At 50.3% G+C, this 7,474-nt stretch overlaps 1 non-coding gene across 1 annotated transcript; it reads left to right on the forward strand.

The window, feature by feature from the left end:
- Positions 1-1,750: 1,750 nt before the first annotated feature.
- Positions 1,751-1,824, forward strand: TRNAT-UGU (transfer RNA threonine (anticodon UGU)). The gene has a single exon. It is a non-coding gene; the product is annotated as a tRNA-Thr (tRNA).
- The last annotated feature ends 5,650 nt before the right edge of the window (positions 1,825-7,474 follow it).

Below are 7,474 nucleotides of genomic sequence, written 5' to 3' on the forward strand. Positions count from 1 at the left end.
TGTGAGTGTGTGTATGTGACAGAGACTGCTGGGCTGTGCTGAGCCAGTGTGGGAAGTGGGGGCTGATGTCGGGGCTGTACCCCTCCCCCTGACTCAGGACTGGGGTGTCCCCCCTCCCCCTGACTCAGGACTGGGGTGTCCCGCTCCCCCTGAATCAGGACTGGTTGCTTCCAGCAGCTGTCTGAGCTTAGGGACAGCGTGCCAACACACTCACTCTTCCACAACACACACGCTCCCCGAACACACACACTGTCGGTCCCCAACACACACACACTCTCTGCCCACCACGCCCACGGCAGCTGAAAAGCAGCTGGCAATCGAGTCGGGTGCCCATGGAACAATGGGATAGAGAAACCTGCCTCATGTGGCTGCCCACGAGGCATTGCAAACCCTTCCCAAAGCACCCTGCGGCCAGTTGCACAGTGGGATAGCGTCCCACAATGCACTGCTCTCTGTGGCAACCCAAGAGCAGCTAGCCTGGATGAGCTCCGGTGACACAAGCAGCCTAGTGTGGACATGTAACAGCGGCTTAATTAAAACGCTCTAACTAAAGCAGCATAACTCTGTCATGTAGAGACGTAGCCTGGCTCCCACTGGGGCCAAGGATGCTCAGGCACTGAAACTAAAGAGCCACAACTTCCTCCGTAGTTGGCAGGATTCAAACCTGCACAGGGAGACCCCCCCCCCCCCAAGGGATTTCGAGTCCACCACCTTAACCACTCAGCCACAACTACTTGCTTTATAGAGCGCTCTCACGACCCTCTAGTTCTGTTCTCACTGAGTGATCGTTTCCAATTGTTTCCTCAGACCAGCGTCCACAACACACTCACTGCTGTGCTGTTGTGTAAGTGTGCCCAGGGCTGAACAAGAATTCCTGCTCGTTTCCCTTCTGGCTGGAGCATGAGGAGAGTGTATTTGTGGCCAGTGATGTTGCTGTAGATAGTTGTAAAATTCCTGCCTCGATAATTCAGACAGTCCCTTTCCCGTCATAACCCCAGTACATCAGTGACTGTAATAGCAGGGGGCAGGTTTTCTGTGGGGCACAGAGCTTTGCCAGGGGGTTGGTGTCTCCTTCCTTTCCTCACCCTGGAGGAAACTCAGCTTTTCATTCCATCTTTAATGTGTCATGGAATAACAAGAGCAGCATGAAGAAAGAGGTGGGCAGGGTGGGCCTCAGGGGAGGGGCACAGAGGTGCAAGTGGTGGGCAGGGCAGGACGGAGAGGCACGGGTGGCAGGCTGGGTGGGTCTGATGGGTGGGGCTGAGAGGTGGGAGCGGCGGCCATGGTGGGTCTCAGGGGAGGGGTCAGAGAGGTGTGGGTGGTGGGCAGACCTTGGGGTAGGGGGCGGAGAGGCATGAGCAGCCGGCAAGGAGGCCTCGGGGAGAGAGGAGTGAGCGAAAGGTGGACCAGCAGGCCTCAGCCAAGGAGGCAGAGTGGGTGGGAAGAAGTCCCCCTGTTAACCCAGTGCTATCTACACCGGGATTAGGTTGGCATAACGGCATTGCTCAGCGGTGTTAAATTTTTTACCCCCCAAAGTAATGTCGTTACACTGACCTAATTTTGTAGCGCAGACTTGTCCAAAGAATCACACACACACCTTGGGAGGAAATCACACCCACACTTCTCTGAGCCCTCCCATGAGACCTGCTTCTCTGCTTTACAGAATCCAACACAAGCAACGCTTGTCCGGCCGTGGGGGGCGTTGGCAGGGAGTCAGGTGTGGGCAGACACCATACGTTAGCCAGAGACGGGCACCATGGCTTAGCTGGCTAAAGCACCTGTCTTGTAAACAGGAGATACTGGGTTCAGCTCCCAGTGGTGCCTTGTTGAGTGGCTTTTGGGGCACCTGGTATTGGCTGCTGTCAGAAAACAAAATACAGAGATAGGTGGACCTTTGGTCTAGCCCAGTGATGCTGGTTTTGCTGTTTAAATTACACGCACAGGCACTGATGATAGAGTGACTGAAAGTTTGGGTGTGAAGGGCTGATAGGTCAGTGGTGCAGTCCCCTCGCAGATGACCCCCTCCCTCTGGGACAGGGGCAGGTCCGAGCTCTCACACCAAGTGGCTCATTGGGGCTGCCAGAATCTGTGGGCGGCTCACTCAGTTTACGCCGAGGGTTGAGTCCTGCTTTGTGCACCGTGTCTGAGAATGAAAATCCTAAATCTCCCTTTGAAATAACGAATGCAGCAGGACGTGTTTTTTGTCCCTGCCCCAAAGCAGACAGAAAAATGGAGAAATGTCATTGGGTCCAGGGGAATACTTCACTGCGGTTTTACCATTTCCACTTGCTAAACTCCCTCCCAACCTTCTGGGCTCCTAGAGCAGGATCCTGAGCCTGAGCTGAGACACGTACCCCTGCAACTTTACAGCCCAAGCCGCTGTCCTGGATTAATGTGATATCTGCACCCCAGTTTTGAGCCCCACAGCTTGAGCTCCAGGAGCCCACGTCAGCTGACCCAGGCCAGCCCTGCTGCCATCTTTATCCCGGGAGAGAGGGACTCTACGGGGACGTCTCCATTGCAGTGGCAGCCCAGGGGTGGCAGGCTGTGCTCAAAGCAGCACCCTGGAAGCCCCATAGTCACCACTCTCATAGAATTAAGGTATGGTTTGTACAGAGTCGGCCTGGTGAGCTATCATTGTAAAAGTCATGATCTGTTGAAGGCTAATACCTGGGTGGATGGTGTGTGCTAGGCTTGTCTGGGAAGTGGTGGAGTTTTGCTCTGGGTGCGTCACTGAAATATGTGATGAGGCTGGGAAATGGCCACCGCCAGCCTTTCCGGTGTGACGCTGGAGGAGCCAGACTCGCTGCTGGCCCAGTGAAGGTATCCACGCTCCCAAGGACTCTCCCAGGAACCGTGTACAATGCGGACTCCTCCGAGACAGCCCGGAGACAATGGACACTGCTTGACTCACATCAAGGCAGAGGAACTTCCTAGCAAGTTGGAAGAAACTATGAAAGAGGGGAAGAGACGTCATGACTTGGCCTCTCTCCCCCGCAATTCAACACCTGGAAACACATCTGGAGGACAAAGACTGAACTGAAATAATTCAGAGATCAGAAGAGAATAATAATAATCCATTCAAATCAAAGTCCCCAAACAGACTAGTATTGGTTTCTCAGCAGAAAACTTTCCATGTGAGGGATTTTGTTTTCCCACTCAGACCTTGCCAAGGGAAGCAGAATGAAAATCTTTGAGTTGCCTCCTTCAGAACAGCTTGTCCTAGACACTCTAGCTGTGGGTCACTGTCGTGGCCTTGCTGAGGTGGGGGCATTTTAATTATTTGTGCAGGTCTCAGGGTGTTTGGGGGAGATTATGAGGATGTTACCTTTTGAGATAAAAACTAAGAAATACGGAACAAAGAGAATTATTTGAGAAATCTCGGATTTAGAAATATTTTATTGAAAGCAAGGGAGGTCTGAGTTTCTGAGAAGGTTTTTGTTTACAGGAAGCAATGTGGCTTGGTCTATCATTGTACCAAAGGGGAGATGGTGGTTTGTGAAGAAGGGGAGAAGACTAAATGCACACAACAAAGATGGGATTTGAACCCATGCATGCAAAGCATAACGGATTAGCAGACCATCACCTTAACCACGCGACCACCTCATCTGAGCTGCCAAAGAAGAGATGGGAGGAGATGTCTAAGGCCAGCAGAGGTAGGGACAATAAGGAGTTTTTAAATACCAAGTTTAAGGAGGGTCTGAATAACCTCCCCCCTCACATCTAGTGATGAGCTGGGGGAAAGACTTCAGGAACAGACCGTGTTTACATAGACAGGCCTCCTCTGCCTAGGTATGCAACAAGTATCCTTTGAATAAAAAAAACAAACAAAATATAAAGGTAATTCTTCGGTTTTCCTGCAGTCAGGCAAAAAAATGTAAAAAGAAAGGGGCATTTTTAAGCAATCATCTGTCCCCACCCAGGGGCTGGGGAATATTTATTTTGTTTTTCAGACACTTTCTGGGCAAGCTGGCACCAGTGGAAGAAAACCCAGAACGCCGTGGGTCCCCTGTCGCAACAAAACATTGTGTTCTGTGTTTGTCTTGTTGTTACTGTTATTTTGGTGGATACTGTAAATTCTTCAGGCGTGACACCCCCTTTTAATTGGGCATGTTGTGCTGCCCCTTTCGGGGCCAAGGGAAAATGTACCCTAATTCAACCTCTTCCACTCTCTACTCCGCCACCTCCCTCCAAATTGTCTGTGACACCCCCATCCCCACGGTGGCCTACCCCCATCTAGAGACCTGTGGTTCTTAATGCAACTGGTTTACAAATGACTATCGCTCTGTTCCCCACTGACTGGTCTCTCAGTACAAGATTTCCTAACTGTTCTCAGTTTACCAAAGTAGGTGAAAGAATGTTGCTATGAGGAATTTCAAACTCATTTGAATTGGATGGAGGGGAATTAAACAAGAACATCCAAAAATGGCGAGCCCTCACAAATTACCTCTGGGAAGGCTGAAACTCACTGCAGGAAGCTGACTCAGCAGCTCGAATCCAACGCTTGGAACGTGCCCTGGGGCTGCTGGATGGGGGGGATTATAACAGGGGTTTGCATTTAGTTCAACCAACCTTTTGTTGGGAAATGTTATTCTAAGCCTCGATCAGGGTTGGACGAGACCTCAGGAGGTATCTAGCCCAACCCCCTGCTCAAAGCAGGACCAACCCCAACTAAATCATCCCAGCCAGGGCTTTGTCAAGCCGGGACTTATAAACCTCTGAGGATGGAGATTCTACCACCTCCCTAGGTAACCCATTCCAGTTCTTCACCACCCTCCTAGTGAAAAAGATTTTCCTAATATCCAACCTACACCTCCCCCACTGCAACTTGAGACCATTACTCCTTGTTCTGTCATCTGCCACCACTGAGAACAGCCGAGCTCCATCCTCTTTGGAACCCCCCTTCAGGTAGTTGAAAGCAGCTATCAAATCCCCCCTCACTCTTCTCTTCCGCAGACTAAATGACCCCCATTCCCTCAGCCTCTCCTCATAAGTCATGTGCCCCAGCCCCCTGATCACTTTTGTTACCCTTCCCTGGTCTCTCTCCAATTTGTCCACATCCTTTCTGTAGTGGGAGGGTGGGGCGAAAACTGGATGCAATACCCCAGATGTGGCCTCATCAGTGCCGAATAGAGGGGAATAATCACTTCCCTCAATCTGCTGGCAATGCTTCTCCTAATGCAGCCCAATATGCCATTAGCCTTCCTGGCAAAAATGGCACACCGCTAACTCCTATCCAGCTTCTCATCCAGTGTAATCCCCAGGTCCTTTTCTGCAGAACTGCTCCTTAACCTGTCAGTCCCCAGCCTGGAGATGTGCATGGGATTCTTCCTTCCTAAGTGCACGACTCTGCACTTGTCCTTGTTGAACCTCATTAGATTTATTTTGGCCCAATCCTCCAATTTGTCGAGGTCACTCTGGGCCCCCCTATCCCTACCCTCCAGCATATCAACCTCTCCCCACAGCTTAGTGTCATCTGCGAGCTTGCGGAGCATCCAGATCTTTAATAAAGATGTTGAACAAAACCAGTCCCAGGACTGACCCCTGGAGCACTCCGCTTGATACTGGCTGCCAGCTAGAAATCGAGCCATTGATCAGTGCCCGTTGAGCCCGACAATCTAGCCACCTTTCTAACCACCTTATAGTCCATTCATACAATCCATACTTTTGTAACTTTCTGGCAAGAATCCTGTGGGAGACCGTGTCAAAAGGTTTGCTAAACTCAATATTTATCACATCCACCACTTTCCCCATATCCACAGAGCCAGTTATCTCATTGTAGAAGGGAATCAGGTTGGTCAGGAATGACTTTCCCTTGGTGAATCCATGTTGACTGTTCTTGATCACCTTCCTCTCCTCCAAGTGCTTCAAAACAGTTTCCTTGAGGATCTGCTCCATGATTTTTCTGGGGACTGAGGTGAGGCTGACCGGTCTGTAGTTCCCTGGGTTCTTCTTCTTCCCTTTTTTAAAGATAGCCACTGTATTTGCCTTTTCCCAATCATCCGGGACCTCCCCCAATCAGCACAAGTTTTAAAAGATAATGGCCATTGGCTCTGCAATTACATCCGCCCATTCCCTCGGCACCCTCGGATGCCTTAGACCTGGGCCCGTGCACTTGTGCACGTCCAGCTCTTCTAAATAGTCCTTAATCTGTTCTTTCACCACTGAGAGCTGCTCACCTCCTCCCCATACCGTGCTGCCCAGTGCAGCAGTCTGGGAGCTGACCTTGTCTGTGAAGACCAAGGCAAATGAAGCATTGAGTCCTTCAGCTTTTTCCACATCAACTCTCACTAGGTTTCCTCCACCATTCAGTAAGGGGCCCACACTTTCCCTGACCTTTTTCTTGTTGCTAACATACCTGTAGAAACCCTTCTTGTTACCCTTCACATCCCTTGCTAGCTGCAACTCCAATTGTGTTTTGGCCTTCCTGATTACACCTCTGCATGCTCAAGCAATATTTTTATACTCCTCCCTAGTCATCTGTCCAAGTTTTCACTTCTTGTAAGCTTCCTTTTTGTGTTTAAGTTCACCGAAGATTTCACTGTTAAGCCAAGCTGGTCGCCTGCCATATTTGCTATTCTTTCTGCACATCGGGATGGTTTGTTCCTGTGCCCTCAATAAGGATTCTTTAAAATATAACCGGCTTTCATGGACTCCTTTCCCCCTCATATTAGCCTCCCAGGGGATCTTGCCCATCAGTTTCCTAAGTGAATCAAAGTCTGATTTTCTGAAGTCCAGGGTCTGTATTTTGCTATTCTCCTTTATTCTTTTTTTGAGGATCCTGAACTCAACCATCTCATGGTCACTGCTGCCCAGGTTGTCCTCCACTTCTTCTTTCCCTCCTAATTCTTCCCTGTTTGTAAGCAGCAGGTCAAGAGGAGAACATCCCCTGGTTGGTTCCTCCAGTGGTTGCACCAGGAAGTTGTCCCCAACACTCTCCAAAAACTTCCTGAGGACTTGAGACTATGTACCATTTTCTGGTGGCTTGTTTTTTTACCCAGCAGGTGTGGGAACTTCTGGCTACATGATGGCTTTTCCCAGACTTGGTTGGACCGGATTATTTACAGCTAGCCTTAGGTTTGTTCCTGGACGAATGAGGGCAAGCCACAGGGTGCCAGAAGAACCAGCTGCAGTTGAAGAAGGGTGCCCTCAGCAGGGGCTGCCGTATAGTGGGCGGATGTCAGAGGGCACACGGCACCTAATCAATGCCTTAGCATTGGATCATCTTTGGCAGAGCCGCTGTCAGGAGCATATTGAGTGACGAAGGCAGTTCCTTGAAGCAGTGGTTAACAGGCTTTATGTGGCTGTTGAATGGCTCCCCGTGGTGGAAAAAAAGTGATTCTGTAGCAGAGTGGAGGTGAGTATGGACTGGGCTCTGGGATCAGGATGGGCCTTGATTTCCTCCTGCTGGTCTTTGTTTCTAGGTAAGAAGGGGTTTTCCACGAGCAACTGGGAGCAGGTCAGTTTTGTGTTC

This window comes from Eretmochelys imbricata, chromosome 28, assembly GCF_965152235.1.
Source record: "Eretmochelys imbricata isolate rEreImb1 chromosome 28, rEreImb1.hap1, whole genome shotgun sequence".
NCBI classification, from domain to species: Eukaryota; Metazoa; Chordata; order Testudines; family Cheloniidae; genus Eretmochelys; species Eretmochelys imbricata.